Below are 21919 nucleotides of genomic sequence, written 5' to 3'. Positions count from 1 at the left end.
AAGCATGCTGCTATGAATATCTGTGTACAAGTTTTACTTTAAGTGAGCCCTGCAGAATTTCTGATGTGAGCTAACTATTGGGTTTTATTTGAACATAGTGATGTTCCCTTGGTGAGTGACTGTTAACAAGACTTTAATTCATTGATTAGCTGCCTGGACATTTGTTTTTCTTCAGAGAAGACTGTATTGTGTTAAATGCAATGGGTTACTTAAAAGACGTTTTTCAAGGACATAATACTATAATGCCTACCCTATACTGCCTGAAAGTCTTCCCATGTTTTTGTCTTGGCCAAGAAGCCTCCCATGTGGGTGAGGATTCTCTGATATTTTTTGAATTCTCCTACTCTCTTCATTTCCTCCGGACCCATCCCCTGTTATGTCTTATTAGATTTAATATCTCAGAGACTGAATTAAAGAGGTCAGGACACTTTGCTGAGAATTCTTGCAGTAATCATGATTTCTGAAACAGGGATATACCAGAAAACATGTGCACAGACCCCATGGTCTTATGTCATATCATGCTGTGTAAATCCAGCCATTTGGGTTGGGGTGCATTTGCTTTCACTAAGATGGATTTAGGCTGAGAAGTATTTTGAGCTGCATTGCTGGAAGTGTGGGGGTCTGAGGAAGACTGAATGCTGGGGGTTAGGCATGGCGTCCATGTGTGGGACAAATGCTCCACATCTCTCACAAAGTCCCTTCTACTTAAGGCCCCCCATGCTTGACTCTCTGTACCAAGCTCCACATTGTGGGGCACACCACACAGCCTCTCCAGCTGAGCAGCGAGGCTGGGGGTGGTAACTAGCTGGCTAGGTGTCCTGTTGCCTCATGTATTTTCAAACACTGGAATTACAGCTCGGCAATCACAGCTTGGCAAAACAACCTCTTTACCGAAAGCACAGAAATACTGCGTCTGACCCAGGGAACTGCAAAATTTGTGTCTCTGGCTTTCCTGGGGGGTAGGAGTTTGCTGGGTAGAGATTTTGATGACATTGACATGCCCTGCCTTTTTTCCAGGACTTTCTTTTTAAAAATTTTGACCAACACAAATCATTGAATTTGGGTGCATAAACTGTACTTATGGTGGGATCTCTCAGCTCTCCAAGGGGTGGGGTAGTCCAGAGCCCTGATCCCTCTACAAGGGAGCCCCCACTTCACTGCAGACTGTCTGCAGTTCCAGAGTGATGAAGCAAAGACTCACATTTGTTTTGGTAACCCCAAGTTTTTTGCCTCTGTCCTTCTGCTGGTTTATGCAGACACACACATCATTGTAGCTCTCAGCCCCTTTCCCTGCTCACTGGTTGGTTTCATTAACTGAGCTGCAAGAGACCCAGGAATTAGGATGATCTCATGAAGGGGAGAAATCCTGACCTTTGCAAACCTCTCTTTGTATCAATACACACACACACACACACACACACACACACGTATGCATACATATGTATGTTTGTTTATTTCATTATTTGTTTCAGGACTTCTCTGAAAATACTAGAAGAAGAAGAGGGAAAAAAGGCAAGCTATTAGAAGACCCCACTCTCTGTGAGCTGCTTTTGCTACAGGGAAACCCATCACAGATAAAGAAGGCATTAACTCACACTTTCTCCAACAACTTTTAAAAGAGATACAAGTAACCCAGTGCATGTCCTGCAAAGCTTTCAAAATGTGAAGGCAAGCAAAACTGTGGCTAAGTAATGCTTCACATTTGTCAACGTTAGCATATTATATATCAGCTAAATGTGTCACTCAGGTGAGCTGAGCTTTTATGGTCCATACATAGCTTTCCATGGTGTGTTCTCCATGTTCCATCAGCGTTCGCAGTACATATGTTTTCTGTTTATAGGGCTTTTATTAGCAGGCAATGTGGCATGCAGAGAGTGCACTGGGGTGGGAAGGAGTGGGAGAGGGGGCAGCTTTCTAGTTCTGGCTCCCTGGGCACTTTGGAAAAAGTCTTGTCCTTGAGCCATATCTTCAGGGAAAACTGGGGTAATTTCTTACATCCCAATCTTTGAAATTACTGTAGAATTTCAGAGGCATTAATATTTTGACTTTTTAGAATAAATTTTTGGCACACCCCTGGTTTTCAGTTATTGCTCCATAACTGACCACCCCACCTACCTGCGCCTAGTTACTACTGTTATTTGTCATTGAATGGGTCAAGAATCTAGAAAAGGCACAATGTGCAGAGCTTTGCTGGAAGTCTGGAAAGTCATTGGATGATTTCTTCACTCTCGTATTTGGTGCCAGCACCTGCATCGTCCCACGTGGCCTCTGTAGAGCTGGGCTTCCTCACATGGTGGCCTCTGTGGAAGGGGGGGTGTCTTTTCCATGGAATGGCCCACTCTGGGCTCCAGGCAGGCAGGGGTGTCACAGACAGCAGGAATCGGGTCGCATCACCTGTGGCCCAGCTCTGCCGCACCGAATCACCTGATCTCACCCTCCACTTCTCTCTTCCTCAAGACCATGACCACATTTCATACTTGTCCTGCAGTGTCCTGCCTAGGAGTGTAGCCTTTAGCAGCTGGATTTAAGTATTTTTCCTTGTGCAATGAGAAGGCTAGCTTATGGGCACCTGGGTGGCTCAGTCGGTTAAGCTTCTGCCTTTGGCTCAGGTCATGATCACAGGTTCATGGGATGGAGCCCCATGTTGGGCTCCCTCCCTGCTTAATGGGGAGTCCGCTTCTCCCCCTGCTCCACCTCCTTCTCCTGCTGTCTCTTTCTCTCTCGCAAAATAAAATGAAAATGAAAATGAAAATGAAATCTTAAATGTTAACTCCTATCCCCAAGAACCAGAGAGTAACTTCATGCAAAGCACCTAGAACAGAGCCTGGTACAAGGTGCATCTTCGAGGAATGGCCATGACTCTTCTCTCCTGCCATGTGGTGCAGGTTCCACCAGGACAGCTCTGAGTCTTAGTCACCTCAGCCTTGCATTTCCTTCAGTACTTGGTGAACAGAACACAATTGGCACAAATCGGCACAAACTCAGCCTTGATGTTTGCAGGGACACAGTCCCACCATGAGTCATGTTCCCTCTGTGTGGGGTCTTTGGTGGGGTCTGTCTTCTCAGCTTATCCCACTGTCTGGGTGCCATCACTGACCATCCCCCATAGGAGCTGTCCTTGCCCCCATGACATCCTGTTTCATTTTGTTCTTAGCTACTTGCTTCTCTTGGACCAGGAGGTGAGCTCCTGAGTGCCAGATTTCAGTCTGTCATGTTTCCTGCTGTGTCCTCAGTGCCTAGAACTGGGCCATAGAAGGGGGAAGGAAGGGGAAAAGAGATCGGCTTCATGCTGATTTCAGAAACATGCTGCAGAGGAATGCTGCCTCCTACGCTGGACTGAGATTTACTTCCTTGTTAAGCAGGATTCAGTCTCATTCAGTCCACTCGGATTTGTATTCAGTCCATTCAGTCTTATTATATTTATGTAAAATCCATTCATAATAAAAATAAAACTGTATCTTCCCAACATCAGCTTAATTTTGAATGAAAACATTTTGGGGGGCGGTCTTAATATGGACACTTAAAGTGCTTGGCCACTTTGTAGCTGTCTCCAACTCTGGCTTTGCCCTGAGTCCGCTGTCCTCCCTGTTGGAATCCATGGCTCCTGGCAGAGTTACTTGGAGTCCACTAACTTCTCAGACTGTTAGCTGGGTCACCCTCACCCTCAGGCCCCGTCCTGTGGCTGGGATGATCCATGCCCACCCCAGCAGAGTGGACAGACTCCATTCCTGCTGTCCACCCAGTGCGATTCTCAGAACAAAAGAGAGGAGACAGACTCCTTTTTATTTTATGCAAACATGGCTTTGAGCATGTCTTGGTTTTTCCTTCTTGCAACTTGAGTCGGGAGCAGCTATCTGAGTAGTTTATAGGGTAAACTAAATTTATGCCGGATAAATTACTAGAACATGGAAATTATTGGTTTTACTTTATTTTAAACATGAAAAGTTAGGTTTGCTATGTACCACTCAGTATGAAAGTTCTTAGTTTTCCTGTTTGGTGTACACTCTAGAGTCTGGCTTTGGAACTTCCAGATGTCTTCTGGGTGCGTGGGGTTGCCTGTATGAGTTTCATTTCCATGATTCTGTCTTTCTCGAGTCTCTCTGTCTCTCACTTATCTACCGTCTCTGTCTCCTGCAGAGATGGACTTCAAGGGACTCATGTCATTCTGTGTGCCTCTGTGACATCTGGGTCATGTGGTGAGGGTTATTATGACTTTCATGATCTTATCATGCACCCAGGGGCTGACCTAATTCTTAATTGGAGAATGTGGGGTACATAGAATAAAGTCTGACCATGTGCACACCTTGAATGCCTGAATGGAGGTTCTCAGGCTTGGCCACTCACTGGGACCTGCAGGGAGCACTGGGGCCAGGTCCTCTCTCCCAACAGGGGACATAACTGGCCTGGGTTGCATGTGACCTTGGCACTGGGGTCACAGATCTGAGGGGTGCTGACTGATGCCAGGCTTGTGGACCCTTGGGCTCTCTGGATTGTCAGTGAAAACAGGTGCTTCATGGGCTCTGGGAAGGGAGGGGGGTAACAATCAGACAGCATGCCTCTGTCACAGAGCCTGCTTCTCAGGGACTGCATGCTGTTCTGGATTAGTAAATGATCAATAGGTTGGATTATTTATTGGAGAAAGATGTCTGCAGGGAAAAGAACGACTGACTGGTATTGAAATGTAATCACGGATAGATTTGGCAGTTTGGGTGTATTTAACATTGAGACATTACGGTGTCATGTTACCGATCATTTTTATTGATTGTCCCCATGTTCAAATTTGGGACTTAGGTCAAGTTGGAACCACTTCATCTGACAGCAGCTGGCTGCCTGGGAAGGCCATGAGGGCACACAGTGAGATGAGGTGGAGTCAGGCAGGGCGTGCTTGAACCCGGGCCGCGTGTGCCCACGTCATTCCAGGCTCACAGAGGGTAGATGGGGGACAAGTGGAAGACCTCTGAAAGCCACCAGGCCCGTATTATCCTTGGGACCCACGTCCCTGAGGTGTCAGGGACAGTGGACAAGACAACCCACAGCCCAGGCCCTCCTCCCACACAGTCTCCTCCTTCTCCCTCAGCACCATCTGCTTGGCTGAAGGATGAGCACAGGTCTCTGTTCTGTCCTTTTTTGTCTCACCCACTGGGAGAGTTCCCCACCTTTTGGCTCGGTTCCGATAGATCCATCACGGCTTCCTTCTAACATCAATCCCATCTGCCTCAGCATGCCTTGCCTCCCCTGCCAGAGGAGGACACGAGGAGGGATGGGGCCTTAGGGCGACACGTTCTCCTGGGGGTGGGGACTGTGGAGTGCCCTGTCCTGCTTTGCTCCCAGAGCTGGTTGTGCTGCTCCTCCATTCTGCTTCAACCCCACTTGGGTCACATATTGTCCCCAGGCCTGTGTCAAGGTGCTGGCAGAGGCCACCTCCTGTCTCCAACTCTGTTTCCCTTTGAGGCCACACATAGGGTTCGGGGAGTCCTCCACCCGATTGTGATGGAACTTTCAGTCAGTCTCAACCTTTTGTCCTCACCTCCTGCTTGGGTGGTAGAAGGATCCTTTATCCTTCAGGAAAAGACAGCATCAATGACAGCCACTTTCAGAATCACCCTAGATCAGAGAGGGGAGACTATTTTTCCTTAGAGGCACTGAAGAGTTTCCCACCAAACATGTGACCTATTGCCATGGTAACACATGATGTGGGGGGATCCTTAGCAGCCCATCCAGGGACAAGCTCTGTGGGATCTGTGGGACATCAGGATAGTGGAGAAGCTGGCTGCCCTTGTCCCAGGGACGGTCTGTGATGAGCACAAATGCTTCTTTGGTGAGTCTGATGAGACAAACCTGTAGGCCTGGGACCCTTCATCCTGAGAGCAGAAGTGGACAGAGAAGTGGAAGGTGACCCTTCACCTTGCCGTGTGACTGCTGATGAAGGAAGAAAACTCAGGCTCCTGTTAGGATACAACCTACTGGGAGGATGGCCCTCCACTGAGCAGAGTGGGAGTGTGGCTGTCAGGGCACAGAGGTGGTGACAACATGACTATGCCGCCTCTCAATACATAGGATGGACAGACACAAAGACGAGGATGGAGAGGTGAGAACCACAGGCCACAGCAAGAGTCCATGAGAAATACTGCATTTCTTTATTTTTTGTAAGTGAACTGAAGCACTCACTTCTCTGGATTCTGGTTTGTAAGAGGGGTTCCTGATTCCTGGCCCCTCCTCACAGCCTCTTTAGGGTTACTCTCAAGGACTTGGGCACAGCCAAGGCACAGAGAAGACCTCCGACTATAGGTGGTCCCCACTGAGTCCTGCATCCTTACATTCCTCTGTGCTGTGCTCTGAGGAGACCAGGAGCTGCACAGAATCTCCTCCCGGCATGGGCTACATTATTCCTGGGCAGAGGAGGTAAGGCAGCACTGCCCCTGGGTCCCAGCCTCTCCTCTCCTTCAGGGCCAGGGGATGGTCTGTTTTATCTGAAGGAAGCCCCTGCCCCCTATACCTTCTGAGACTCCTACCTCTTCCCTCTAGACCGGACTTGGGATTTGTGAAAACAGAAGCGAGGAGATGTCCACAACCATGTCTATTTTCTGCCCCTCCACAAGCCACCTCTAAGGCACTGCAAGCAATACCTGCCCTAGGAGAAGAAGGAGAAGGGAAAGAACCCAGAAGATAACATCACAGTCCTTTACCCACCACACATGGAGGGCCTGCGGTAAGGTAATTTGGATTCTTCTCTCAGAGAGAAATGTTTTGAAGAATGTTGCTTTGTTTGGGAAAGAGCTGAAGCATATCCCTACCCCAGGGATCGGATAGGGATATGAGTCTTGGACAGGCAGAGCTTGTCCTGAGAGGTCAAGTCCAACCAGACAGTGATTGGTCTCAGGGGACACTGCAGAGCCCAGGTTCCCCCTGTGAGGGTAAAGATGACAGAAGGTGAATCAGAGAGCACAGTTGTTTTCAGGGATAGCTAAGTTGGACTTCTTGAGATGGTGTTCTTAACATGCATAAGCTGCAGTATTCTGATCCTGTAGGGAGAAATGAGGAGGTTGGTCCCAAGAACAAGTTGGCTCCATGCCACTTCCTCTACCCCTTTCTTTGCTGAATGTGCACATTCTCTGCATTAGGACTGAGGGTAAGGTTAAGAATAATTTTCTGCTCCTTGCTGGTGGTCTTCTGATTCTCTAGCAACATTCTGGCACTCTTGAGGGCACTGTTGCTTCCTGTCTTATTTTGTGATTGAGAGTTTTGTCTGTGCCATTGAGCTCCCAAGGATAAGAACCATATCTGAGTCACCTTGATTCCCACACAGTGAAGTAGTACATTTCCAGCTTCAGGTAAGGCTTGCTTCAGGGCACAAGTAATATGATGTCTAATTTTGGCAGCTTTTCAACCTCATGGTCCCAAGCTGGTCACCAACATCTTGAAGGGATATCAAACTCTTCATTCCAGGTAAGCAAACAAACACAAAACAAAACAAAACAAAAAAATCCCCAAAACAAAACAGAACAAAAAACACACAAGTCTCATCTGAGCTCCCATGGAAGAAGTTCGAAAGTCTTCCCTCACAAGTCCTTCCTTTTCATTGTCTGTCTCTAGGTTATGTCTATACACCCCGAGTCCACCATGATGGTTAGGGTAAAGACAGTAAGATTAGTTCCCATACCTGGAACTCATGGGTAGAGAGAGGGATCACTGAGAAACCAAATTTCACAAAAGGGAATCAGGGTGTTTTGGTGGAGGAATTGGCAGCAGAGGCTGTGAAGGGCCTGGCACAGAGCCACTATGTGACATAGATGTCATTTTATTGAATACCTGCAACTACTCCAGTGGTAGATACTGTTGTACAAAATAGAAACTAAAGATGAAGGAGGTTGATGTCTCTGCTTCAGCCTCTCTAAAATGATTTGAAGCCCATGACTTGTATGTGGCAGGGCTGTCCAAATCATTCATTCATTCATATATATATAATTTTTTTTGAGAGAGAGAGAGAGCAGGGGTGTGGGGGGCAGAGGGAGAGAGAGGGAGAATCTTAAGCAGGATCTATGCCTAGTGTGCAACAAGATGTGGGGCTGGATCTCACGACCATGACACTATGACCTGAGCCAAAATCAAGAGTCAGATGCTTAACTGACTGAGCCATCCAGGGGTTCCTGTCCAAATCATCTTCCCTTCACTATACCAGCATTTTGTTGTTTGAGGTATTCTTTTTAAAAATTATATTTGTTCAATTTATCAAAATGTGTTAATTCAATAAAATTTATTTTAAATATGATCAAAGTGAAACCCTTTCTGGTATGTGGTCCTAAGACTGATACACAAAGTCATGAAACCATCATCCCAAAGGAGCTACAGATCAATCCCTTTTCTGCCAAATTCCTTTGTGATGTTAATCTCTCCCCAGTCCTCACCTGGAGACCACGGATCTGTTTTTGGTTGTTATCATTTTTTGTCTCCCAAGGATTCCTTTTTAACATCAAGAAAATACCACAGTGAAACATGATAGTGTTTTGAGTTTCCAGAAAATAGTGATCAAAAGCTCCCCTGGATTCAGGTATGCTTTAGAGTGAGTTTGCATTAATCAGTCACTACACCATCGACATCCTTTTGAAAAATGGCACTATTTGTGTGTGTGAGGCATTGCTCTTTTGTTTATGGGTTATTCCTGGGGGACTTATCGATCCACAATCTCCCTGCAATAATTTACAGCCTACAGGTTGGCAGCCACGGTGGTTCTGTCAAACCAAGGGAGCCTCAGAGGCTTCGAAGAAAACAAGGACGGACCTATGCTCCTCCTGCCATCCTGGCACACTTGTTGGACAAAGCTGGAACAGCTTTGATGGCTCAGTGTGTGCCCTCAGTCCCAGTACAAACAGCAGGGATTGAAGGGAGAGACTAAAAGATTTTCACCAATTTGACTTTTTTACTTTTCAGATCAAACATTACTCGGTTTTGCACAAGGAATATTAAAAACAAATGATATGTCAAGTTGGCGAGAGAACCAACCTTACTGGAAGCTCTTTGTGTTTATTTTATGTTAAAATGGATGAGAGCTTTTTGAAAAGAATATGCACTGGAAAAAGAATCCATATACTCATCCAATGAAGGGATCCTTGTGCTGTGATCACATCCTCCATGGTGATGGTGACGGACATAGGGATGTGGGTCAATCTACAAGGTCCAGCTGGTGCTGGCTGTCTGGCAGGATGGTAGTGGGCAGCCTTCTCTAGACAGCTTGGCTGGCCTTTGCATTGCCGGATGCTCCTCTGGCTGGGTGAAACAGAGAGTGTATTTTAAAGAGAAGAACAGAGAGTTTACATTTCTAATTTGTCATTAGATCAAAGATAAATCATACATGTGACACCAGAATCCCACCACCTCACTTGCTTCTTTGTAATCAGAACTTCCAGGACCCACATATCTCTCCCTGTCTCTGTCTCTCTTTTTCACAGACACAGACACAGACACAGACACAGATGACACAGACACAGACACAGACACAGACACAGACACAGCTTTTCTGAAAATTTCTGCTTTCATCACAATTTCCCATTCATGGTCTGTCACTCCAGTCCCCCTAGTCCCTTGCCATCAGGAGGAGAGGTTATTAAAAACAGGCTCATGGATTCTGCTCTGGAGACTCTGAGTCAATCAACTAGTCTGGAATTTGCATTTTTAGTAAGCAATTTTAGTAAGCAGGTAAGTTCTGATACAGATGGGCTGCATGCTACATAGACGTCTGTTAAACATTTTAGAGATATTTCTGATTGTCCATGAGTTGGCACATTTCTATCCGGGATCCATCTGAAAGGGGCTGACAACTCAAAGGAAAAAAAAATTCAAATCCTGTTTTATAAGCATGTGGTTTGGGCACACTGTGTTATAGGTATGTCCCACTTTTGCAAAACGAAAGCACAAAAAATCTACCAAACAAACACAGAAAATTATTATTTGTTTATAAACTATAAATGTATTTGTCCTTGGGACTTCCCAGCCCTTCAGTCTTGAACTCTCCCCAAGCAAAGTCACTGTGAGCAATGGCAGGGAGCAGCAGGTGGCAAAAGTCAAAGAGCCCACCCATATCCCCCTCTTGTGCTCTGGGGTGTCTGGGACAGAAATGGTCTGGGAACAGGCAGGCTTTAAGACCCCCAACTACAGCACACCTATCCCTTTTTCTCTTCCAGCAAGTTCCCATGGGGTGCAGGGCTTGGCCCACCTGGGTTGGGAGAGGTTGATTCCTGTCCCCACCCTGCACATGACCCAACCTGCCCAATCAGATGTCTCCACCCCCCCCAACTTCACTCCAGACACAGGGATTGGTTCAGCCATGGCCAATAGGAAGTTCCTAGAAACTCACTGGAATTTCGGGGGAAAAGTCACCCCACCCACCCACCCCCCAGCCCCCATCCTGGTTGCAGGAACATGTTTCTTCGCACCTGGGAGCCCAGCTAGATTCAGCTTCTGCAAAGCTTCACAGACCAGAGATGCAGGAAGGAGGCAGGTTCCCAAAGTCAGAACAGATCTCTCACAGTGCGTAGGTCCCATCCATTCCCTCCTCTGTTTAGGCAGATGAAGGTTGGGTGAGCATGGTCAGCCTGTTGATGGATGCATAAAGCAAGCCTTGAGTGTGTGCCTGGTTCTTCCCCACTTCCATCGGTAATGACTCAGTGTCCTGAGATAGACAGGGGCACTTATATTTCCACTGGAGAATTCCCGTTTTCTCTCTGTGGTTGTACTTACATCATCAACAACAATATATTTTAATTTTGAAACAATGTCAAAGTTAAACAAAAATTGCAAGAACAATACAAAGAAAGACCTTCCCTCCCAAAGGTTTAAGATTAAATTACCTGTGTGATGATCCCTCATTCCCAAATAGCTTAGTGTGTAACTGTGTAATTCCTACAAATAAGGACATTCTCCTCTGTAACCACAAAACAATTATCATCAAAATCAGGGAATTATCATGGACACATTAATAACTTCTAGTCCTTAAGTCCCATTAAATTTTTTCCACTTGTCCCAATAATGTCTTTTAGAGCGAAAGGATTGGTTCAGAATCAACATGTTCCATTCAGTTGTCTGTCCTTCAATCTGGAGTAGTTCTTCAGTCTTTGTAGACTCTCATGACCTCCACACATCTGGAGATTACAGATTAGGAATCTTTTGTCTGGTGTTGTTTACTACCAGGACCAGGTGCATCGTGGGCAGGAATATCACAGAAATGAGGTTGTGTTCATGCACAGTATCCTTGAGGGTGACACCAAGGGCTAAACACTCATTATATCAACCCTGGTTCTGCAGCACCAGCAGAGGGCCATTTATGTGGAAGGTTATAGGTGTCCATCTTGGAGGAGCAGGGAGGTAGAGAATTCCAGCATGACTGTATTGCATGGAGCACTGGGTGTGGTGCATAAACAATGAATCTTGGAATACTGAAAAAGTAAATAAAATAAAATAAAATAAAGTAAGAATTCCAGTGTGATCAATGAGATTTACTAGGGACTTTGGGAAACAGGACTACTAGGGACTTTTGAGGATAAAGGGTCCTCATCCCCAGAGGCAGAAGAGTCATAATACTTGGTCCAGACTTCCATCTGTGGCTTTGTTATTGACTTGTTGTATGACCCTGGACCCACATATCCCTGTGCTAGCCTCCATTCTTTAATCATAAAATGAAGACGACAGTCTGTCCTCCCTAATTTGCAGGCTGGTGTGTGAGTTAGATACAAGGGGAAGGATTTCAGTATCAGAAATCCCTGAGCAAACATATGGCATAGCTTTCCTTACTTGGGGTTGAGCTGGAATCTTGGGGCTACTTCACACCACTGTCTCACATTTCTGCCAGCTTTGGTCCCTTTCTCAGATGACAGCCCTTTTGGGAGAAGAACAAAGCTAGAGGAAAGACACTATTCACCTTCAAGACTTACTATAAAGCTACAGTAATCAAGATTTGTGGATTGGTGAAAAATAGATCAATGGAACAGAATAGAGCTAGAAAGAAAGAAAGAAAGTAAGAAAGAAAAGATAGTAGCCAGAAACAAACCCACATATACAGTCAACTGATCTTTCACAAAATAAAGACAATGAAACAAAAATAGTGTATTTGACAAATGGTGCTAGGATAATTGGACATTAACATGCAAACAAATAAAAAAACAAAAATAAAAAGAGAATTTAGGCACAGCTTACACCCTTCCAAAAATTAACTCAAAGGATCACAGACATAAATGTAAAATGTGAAATTTCAAGACTTCGTGAAAACAACACGGAAGAAAGTCTAGATGACCTTGGATTTGATGATGACGTTTAAGATACAACATCAAAGGCATGATCAATGAAAGAAGCATGACAAACTGGACTTCATTAAAATTAAACATTTCTGTTCTGTGAGAGACTCTGTCAAGAGAATGAGAAGATGAGCCACAGACTGGGAGAAAATATTTACAAAAGACTCATCTGATAAAGATCTGTTGTCCAAAATATAGGGAGAACTCTTAAAACTTAACAGTAGGAAAACAAAAATCATGGTTAAAAAATGAGCCAGACCTTAACAGACACCTCACCAAAAAAGGTAGACAGCAAATAACTATGAGAAGATTCTCCACATCATATGTCAGCAGGGGAATGCAAGTTAAAATAATGGTACCATGACACACATATTAGAATGGCCAAAACCCAGAAAACTGACAACACCAAATTCTGGCAATTATGTGGAGCAACAGGAACTCCCATTCACTGCTGGTGGGAATATAAAATGGTAACAGTTACTTTGGAAGACAGCTTAGCAGTTTCTTACAAAACTAAATATACTTTTATTCATAGGATTCAGCAATCCTGCAAAACTGTGGGGACAGTGAAATGATCAGTGGCTGCCAGGGATTAAGGAAAATCATGGGAATGAAATAGACAGGACACAGGGGATTTTTAGGGCAGTGAAAATACTCTGTATTGATACTATAAGGATTGATACATATCATTATACATTTGTCCAAACCCATAAAATGTATAACACTAAGATTAAACTCTAATGTAAACTATGGACTTTGGGTAATGATGACGTTTCGATATAAATTCATCAGTTGTAACAAATACACCATTCTGATGCATAAAGTTGATGACGGGAGAGGCTATGTATTTGTGGAAACAGGGAGATATGGGAAATGTCCATAGCTTCTTCTCAATTTTGTTGTGAACCTAAAACTGCTCTGACAAAATTGGGAAAAAATATGTATCTCTATCTAGCTATCTCAGAAGTCCTAGTCTTCAGGAAATCCAGATCATTTAATTCATTTAATGTTGCTACACCCCACCAAGGGTTCAAAGCACAAGAGGCTTTTCATTTAGTTTGAAAGAAGACCCTGGGAAGCTTGTCATGGTGTAATTGGCAGGAAATCCCAGTTAAAAAAACAAAAAAGGAAAGGAAAGAAAAGAGGATGCCAATAACTTATATCAAAGAAGTCTTGTGAACTTCATTTTCATAGAAAGTTTGAAAGTTAAGCCCTTCTCTGACCAGCAATGTGTGTGTGTGTGTGTGTATCACATATATATGGTATTTGTACATCTGCGTGTGTATGTATGTGTGCATACATATGTATTTATGTGTGTGTGTGTGTGTGTGTAAGATGAAATAAAGCCTTTCTGCATTTCAGCCTAAAACATCCCCAAGTCCTAGGGAGCCCTTGTGACATTGTGAATATGCTTTGCTACATCACCAGCTTTCATAGGATGCTCCTGCCTCTTTTGTGCTGTGACCAAACACCAGCCAAACACAAGCCCTTCTCCTGAGGGCTTCATTTCCTTTGCCACCCTGATGGGCTTAACTTCCAAACTTTGTATGAAAATGAAGTTCACAAGACTTCTTTGATATTAGTTATTGACATTCTCTTTCCTTTCCTTTTTTTTTTTTTTTAAACTGGGATTTCCTCCCAATTACACCATAACATACTTCCCAGGGGCTTCTTTCAAACCGAATGAAAGGCCTCTCAGGCTTTTTCCTTTTGGGCCTCTGGTGGGGTGTAGCAGGATTAAATGATCTGGATTTCCTGAAGCCTAGGACTTCTGACATCTGTCTTTGCAGGGGTTGCTGCTGGGATGGCCATTCAAGTCAGGTAGCAATGGGTCTGCAGCACTCCCTCCTGCCTGCATCATGAGCTCACTGCATCACCGTGTACCATGAGTGGGGATATTGTTGGTTCCTTCAGTGTGCACACCAGGGACACATGAATAAAAAGGTCATTTGTGGGAAGAGAGAAGTCTCATATTTACATCCATTTTTTTTTTAGATTCATTGCCAAGTATAACACAGAGAATAACTTAATAATGCTCAAAGGAAAAAGAAACAAACCCTAACTGGACATACAAGGCAGTCTGGAAGGCTTGAGAATCAAAGGTATAATAAGCATAATGTTCATACATTTTGTTTTTTAGCTTTATTTTAGTTTTTAAGTAATTTTAAAAAGATTTATTTATTTATTTGAGAGAGTGGGGAGGGGCAGTGGGGGAGGGAGAGAGAGAGAATCTGAAGCAGACTTCCTGCTGATTGTAGTGCCCTATGCAGAGCTTGATCTCATGACCTCAAGATCATGACCTGAGCTGCTATCAACTCAGATGCTTAACTGACTGAGCCACCCAGGTTCTCCAAGTTTTTAAGTATTTTTAATTTTATTTTTTTTCAGCATTATTGATATAATTAGCATATAAGATTGTTTAGGTCCAATGACTAAAATGTGTTGATTTGATATACTTGTATTGCAAAATTATTATTACCATAGTATTAGCTAACATCTCCATCCTTTTACATACTTAACATTTCTTTTTTATAATGAAAACATTTAAAATCTCTTTTCTTAGTTACATTCAAGTATATAATACAGTATTATTAGCTATAGTTGCCATGTTGTACATTACATCCTCAGAACTTGTTTGTCTTATTCTGGAAGTTTATACCCTTCAACCACCAACTCCTTATTTCCCTCATCCCCCAGCCCCAGGTAACCACCATCCTACCCTGTTTCTACAAGTTCAGCTTTTTTAGATTCTATGTATAAATGATTTATCTTTCTCTCTCTGACTTACTTCACTTAGTATAATGCCCTCAAGATAATATGTAAATGGAAGGATTTTCTTCTTTCTCATGATTGAATAATATATATATATATATATTCATATATGTGTGTGTGTATGTGTGTGTGTGTGTGTGCACATTTACATTTTTATCCGTTCATCCAGTCACTGATGGACACTTAGGTTGTATCTATGTCTTGGCTGTTGTAATAATGCTGCAGTAAATAATGCTGCAGAATATGGGGGTACAGATATCTCTTTGGGATCTTGATTTCAATTTCTTTGGATATATATCTATAAGTAGAATTGTTGGATCATATGGTAGTTCTATTCTTAATTTTTTGAGGACCCTCCATAATATTTCCATAGTGTCTGCACCAATGTACAATTCCTACTAATAGCATACAAGGGTTTCCTTTTCTTCACATCCTCACGGACACTTGGTTATCTCTGGTCTTTTTGATAATAGCTTCTTTTGGATCTTTAAAAAAATTAAGCAAATGCTCTTTCTGTAATTTTAAAAATGGTGTATATGTTCTCCTCTTCCTTAGATTCCATGGCCTCTCCTTCTAAAGCTCAAATACTTCAGTGGTTTTGCAGGAGTCATGCCCCCATTTCTTCCTTGATGAGAGAACCCCATTTTTGAGCCATAATGCTAAGTGCCTAGCTCCAAAGGGGACCATGGCTGGTCTGAGTCCTGAAGGCAGTATCACATCATCTTCCTGAATCCTCACTTTACCAACCTCTTTCAAAGCTGGGAGAGATCCATTTCTGGCCAATGAGTCTTCTTTTTTTTTTTTTTTTTTTGATATAATGTTCAATGATTCATTAGTTGATTATAACATCAAGTGCTTATCATATCATGTGCCTTCTTGGCCAATGAGTCTTAAGATATTCATCAGTTGGTACTGATGGCTTCTGGGAAGAGTTTTTGCTTTCTGATAAAAGGTAAGAGAAACTGAGAGAAGTAATCCTTGCTAGCTCATGTGTTCGTGATGCCTGGAGTGGTGACAGCCATTTTGGGGCTATGAGGCAATGGGTAGGAGGATGACAAACAGCACATGAAGAGTGGGGAAAGGATAGACATCCTTGTGTACTTGAGCCAACACCGGCAACTGCCCATGTTCAGATGTCTTATTACAAGAGCCAATAAATCCTATTTTTAATCTATTAGACTAGTTTTCAGGTGCTGACCATCAAAGTATTCTTGCCTGACACCAGCTCCACACTGTTTTGTTGGACCAGCCTATATCAAAGAGTGTGGGAGTTATTTCTGGACATGTGTGAATCTGGTAACACTCCATTTAGTATCATTCCTATGGAAATGCATCACTGACACTGCCATGTATTTTTTTTTTAATTTTCTTAAAAGTTTAATTTATTTTTTATTAACATATAATGTATTATTAGCCCCAGGGGTACAGATCTGTGAATTGTTAGGCTTTATATACTTCACAGCACTCACCATAGCACATACCCTCCCCAGTGTCCATAATCCAACCATCCTCTCCCCCTCCCTCTGGCAACCCTGAGTTTGTTTTGTGATATTAAGACTCTCTTATGGTTTGTCTCCCTCCTGATCCCATCTTGTTTCATTTTTTCCTTCCCTACCCTCCAAACCACCCACATTGCCTCTCAAATTCCTTGTATCAAGGAGATCATATAATAATTGTCTTTCTCTGACTGACTTATTTCTCTGAGCATAGTACCCTCTAGTTCTAACTACGTTGTTGCAAATGGCAAGATTTCATTTCTTCTGATGGCTGTATAGTATTCCATTGTATATATATATATATATATATATATATATATATATACACATCTTTATCCATTCATCTATTACTAACAAAAAACAAACTATGTCATATATTTCTTAAGCTTAATGTTGAAGTGTTTCTGGGTCACAGACAGGGCACAGAATGGTGAGGAGTAAAGACATGAATGAGAATGAGGTGTGGAGGATTATTGAGGTCTTAAAATGGCTCCATTGGTGGATAAGACTGTGCACACTCTCTTGGTGCTCATGTGGCAAGTTGTATTTTCCACACATGGCCACAATGGTATCTTTGCTACATACATTTTTCCAGAATCTTGTCACATCCCCATCAGGATGTTGAACACATGCCCCTTCTCTTTGGTCTGTGAAGGTCTTTGTGAGGATTTCAACCAATAGACTATGGAGGAAGGGGCGCGCTGAGTTAAGGAAAAGTGCCTTGCATTCCTCCTGCTTGTGGAGCCCAGCAGTCATACTGTGAGGAAGCCCAAGCACCAACACCCTGAAGAGAGCTGAGGTACTTCAGTCCTGCCTGAGCTCTGAAAGAATGGTGAGTGCAACACCTGGAAATTAATCTCTTCACCCATGCTGAGTTTCTCTGGCTGACACTGCATGGGGCAGAGATGAGCCCCCCCCCCCCCACCATGCCCTGACCAAACAGCAGGTTCCTGAGAATGATAAATAAATGTCATTGGTTTTAGCAGGAATAACTTGGAGGGCTAATCTTTTACTTTGGCAAAACTTGCACTTAAAACCCAGAGTATATTTTAGCCATGAAATACATCTTATGTTTGCTTATTTTTGTTAAAGCAATTGTGTTGTCTGCTGCAAATAAAAGCATTCCCCAAGGAAAATAACTGTTGATGGTAGACAGAACACTTGGAGTTAGCCATTCAACAGGTGACAGCATGTTGCAGGCAGTAAACTGATGCTCAGTGGCTGGGGGAATTAGAAGTTGCAGTGTTTCCCCTGCTGAATGACATGATGGAGGAGCACCAAGTGAAGGACCTTGAGCCTGCCCAGGGCTCAGGTCCTCTTCTGCTTGACCCCTCTGCAGGCTGATTCCTCCATAAATGCTCCCCAGATTTCTAAACCCCAAACAGCATTCTTGAGGTCCCACCTCCCCCAGCCACCATGTGCTTTTGGGTGGCTGCCCTGCATTGTTCCAATCTCTACTGGACTGCATCATTTGCAGGAATCCTATCTGAGACATGTCCCTCTCCAGGAAGCACCCCCCCCCGCTCCCAAGACAACTTGGCTGCTTCACTTCCCTCTGTGGCTTCCTAGCCAGACCCTGTACTTCCTAAGGATACTCTAAGCTGACTGGCCACATTTATGGCATTGGTTAACTGAGGCAGTGGGCACTACATGAGACACGACTCTGTCTGCTCATGAGAGGTCCATGGCTGCCCCTGAGGGAACACTTGCTTCTCTAAAGACAGAGCCCTAGGGTGATCCTGTGGGGAGGTGAGGCTGCAGTTCACCCCACCCCATGTCATCTTATGTGTAAGAAAGCAGGGTAGCCATCCCTTTCTCCAGAGTCAGCTCCTCTTCCAGGACCCTAACAGCCTCCCATGGAAAGCTATGACCTTGTGTTTGCTGGGAAGAAGCCTACCCAGGAAAATCTTCTTTTTGCTAAGATCTGCCTGGAGCCCCGAGATGAATCTACCACTTAGTGTCTGTAACTTCTCTGGAATTTGTAATAAGTTGGGCTTTGACAAGCCACTTTTATTTCCACAAAGCTTAATTCAAGAAATGATGTTCCTTGATCAGTCTGCACATTAATTTCCAGCCAGAGTGTGCCGTGAATTTGTGTCTTCTCAGGTCAAGCTGGCTGCAGCAGGAATTAGCCATTTTGAAACAAGATGTAAGTGGCTGCAGGTTTATTGTGACTGATGATTCCTGGGAAGTGGGCACCTTCTTCATACTCAAATCTTCACATTCACTGCAGAAGCCATGGGATTTCCAGGATAAATGAGTTAAGAAAGTCCTTGTATTATGAGTTGTTTACCTTTTACTTCTGTATGGAGACCCCGACTTGGTCAGAGAAGGGGATTAGATAGCACGTGTGCACAAACTCCTACACACATATATGTGCACATGCATGCACACACAGAGACACATGCCTGCACACATGCACACATGCACATGATCCCCTCCACCCATGCCAACTTCCAACGGAGAGGACATTTAGCCAACAAATAATTGATGGAGCACTACCTGATTCAGTGTAGGGCTGGTCAGTTGTCCTTGGGGGACAGAGCACTGAAGTGTAGGCTTAGAGATGATCCTGTCTTCTTGACTACTGGTTCCCCAAGCAGCGGAATGGTGCACACAGCAGGGGCTCCATAAACAGAGTGGGTGACTTCCTTCTTTGGTCCCATTTTGCAGATGAACAAGCCAAGGAAAGGAAACCTCACACAGGCCCCCATTTTCTGATCTACAGCTTTCCCCCTGTTGATGTGGTTGTAGGCAAGTCCACATAGAGACCCAGTGCTGCTTGGCCTGGACAGGACTCTCTGGGGTCTGTCAGGTGCAGCAGGCCAAGGTTCCACCCTGTTCTTCCATCATCAGCATTGCCAAGGAGCCAGATTCAGTCACTGTGATGCTGTGTGTCCTGGTTGCAATGCCACCATGATTACAAGTCTGCACCCGTTGAGTTGACTGGACCAGGCATTCGTCAAATGCACATAATTAGTTTTCCTGTGTTGAATGCATTGAAAGTCTGAACACAGCTAGGAAAAGTGAATCTTTCTTCATTGGATGCACATTAATAAGGCCCTTCAGATGCAGGAGTTGTTAGTGGAACAACATCTTTCAGCAAATACATGCATGGACGTGTGCTTTTTTTTATATCTTGGGGAGAGAAAATCCTTCTCTTGTAGACCTCATTCACTGGATCCCCAGGGCTGTAAGCCTGTGGACTTAAGGCTTGATTTAATTCTCTGATTGCTGTCAAAAAAGCAAAATCCCTCATTCTAGAGGGAGGCTTCCTTATGAGAAATGCAAACGCCAGTGAGTTTGTTTATTCGGAATAATATAGTGAAGCCGTAAGGGAAGATGTATTTCAGTCCCAGAGTCACATAAAAAGCAGTTTGCTGTCCCTCATGCATGCAGGGCAGGTGGAGGGGAGATGCCCAGTAATTAAGAAGATGAACCTGGCCGTAGGGTATGGGGGAGCCCACAGGGAGCCTAGCAGAGGAGGAACAGGGCCTCTTCTTAGCAAAACCAGGGCCCAGCTGTGCCCTTCAGTGACTTTTGATTCTAGGATCCTTGCTGTCAGAGTCTCTGGAGTCCCTCCAGATACCAGATAACTGCTGGTATCTCCTTGGCATCTCCTTGCCAAGGTGATGAAACATAGGTGGGTTGTCCACTCTCCTGAAAACAAACACCGGTCAGGTGACACAGGTGACTGCATGTCCCTGGCTTTGCAGGACAGAGGCCCTGTGTGCTAGTGGCTTTCACCATGCTGTCGCTGGAAGGACTTTTGGAGGGAGGAAGGCACAAGAAGAATTCCAGACCCCTCTTTAGAGTGATGCAGGGTGCGCTCTTCTGTTTTATACAGTGGGCATCTGTGTAAGAATTCACAGAAGGAAGAAGTCCACTGAGAAACCACTTGCTGTGTTGTGAGAACACTCAGGAGCGCCAGGATTTTGGTGACCATGATTCATATCCAAATGGCCTTTTGCATGCCCAAGTACCATAAGGCACATTTGGTGGACCCGTGCTTGGCTTGAGGGCTGTTATTGTGGTGGGCTCCCTTACAGATGGCAAGCCAAGTGCACAGACCCCAGGGAAGGGCAGGCCACCTGGGCTGGGGCCAAGGATAGCATGTCTACCTTAGTCAAGGACTAGGACAGAGAGATACATATTCATTCTTCTTTTGCTCCTTGTCCCTTTTCCCTCCAGCACTGTTTTATAAGAAGTATCAAACTCACAGAAAGGTGAAAGGAAGGGTGCCGTCCAGGAGGTGGAGCTGCTCCCTCAACCCTTCTGGAGTCCTCCTCAGCCCTCTCCTGGTCAAGGGTAGCCTGAAGATAGAAGCACTGTTTTTGGTCACATGGAGAGCCCTCTGGGTGTGCCACGCCCTCCTCTTTCCTTCTCAGGCCCAGAGACCTAAGGGTGCATTCTTCATGCTGTGGGGGATGAGGTCCCCGTGGATGGACCGGGGTGAGCAGTGTGGAGATAATTGGATAGCAAAGCTCTTGCGGAATGGGATGTGGGACCTTCTTTATCTTGGGGAGATTCACCTGTCAGAGTCCTGTCCCTTCAGAGTGTACAGCTCCAGTGTGGGGGAAGGTGAGAGCAATGGCGACCCCTGTTCTCAGACCGTCTATGGGGGGGCGCACATTCTTAACAAGCCCTTCTTGGCAACCCCACTTCGTTCTGCCGGTTTTGACTCCAGATAAGCACCAGGTGCGTCTCAGCCCCATGTAAGAGTGATTTGGTGATGCCCGCTCAGCAATGTGCTGGTTTGTGGGTCAAGAGCCTCTGTGTTGGCTAGTTTGTATGTTCAAATACATACCTATGGTTAAAATACCTGTGGAAAGAGAGGGGGTGTTCGACATACAGAGTTGAATATATTTATTTTAAAATATATATTTTAAAATATATATTATTTTAATATGAATAACTTTTTCCTGTGTAATTTTTATTCTTATGTTTTCCCACTGTTCTTACAAAGGCAGGGGGGTTGATGGTAGTTAAGGGGGGTGAGAGAAACCCTCACAAGTTTCCCCCACCCTGAGCTGACATTGTGCAGGGTGTAAGGATGCTGCAGGGAACAAGGTAGTGACCTTCTAGCCGGGAGAAGAAACTTAATGTCTGGATCAGGGGATGGGGACTTCAGGGGGGAGGTCTGGGGTCTTGGAGCAGCCCTGGGGATCAGGGAAGGCTCCGGAACAGGGGGAAGGGGGACAAAGTGCTGCAGAATCTTGGGTTTTTAACTAGTGCCCTTAGGGTACCATGCACTAGGCCAAGCACCAGGTTCTCTGGCCTATGGGTCACTTTTGTCATATAGAGACCCTGACAACCAGACTTTCTATTTGCCCAGAGACTGGGTGTGGCACAAACATAGGGAGGTAA

The sequence above is a fragment of the Neovison vison genome, chromosome 8 (assembly GCF_020171115.1).
Source record: "Neovison vison isolate M4711 chromosome 8, ASM_NN_V1, whole genome shotgun sequence".
Lineage (NCBI taxonomy): Eukaryota > Metazoa > Chordata > Mammalia > Carnivora > Mustelidae > Neogale > Neogale vison.
The sequence above is the reverse complement of the archived record's forward strand: the minus strand, read 5'-3'. Positions refer to the sequence as shown.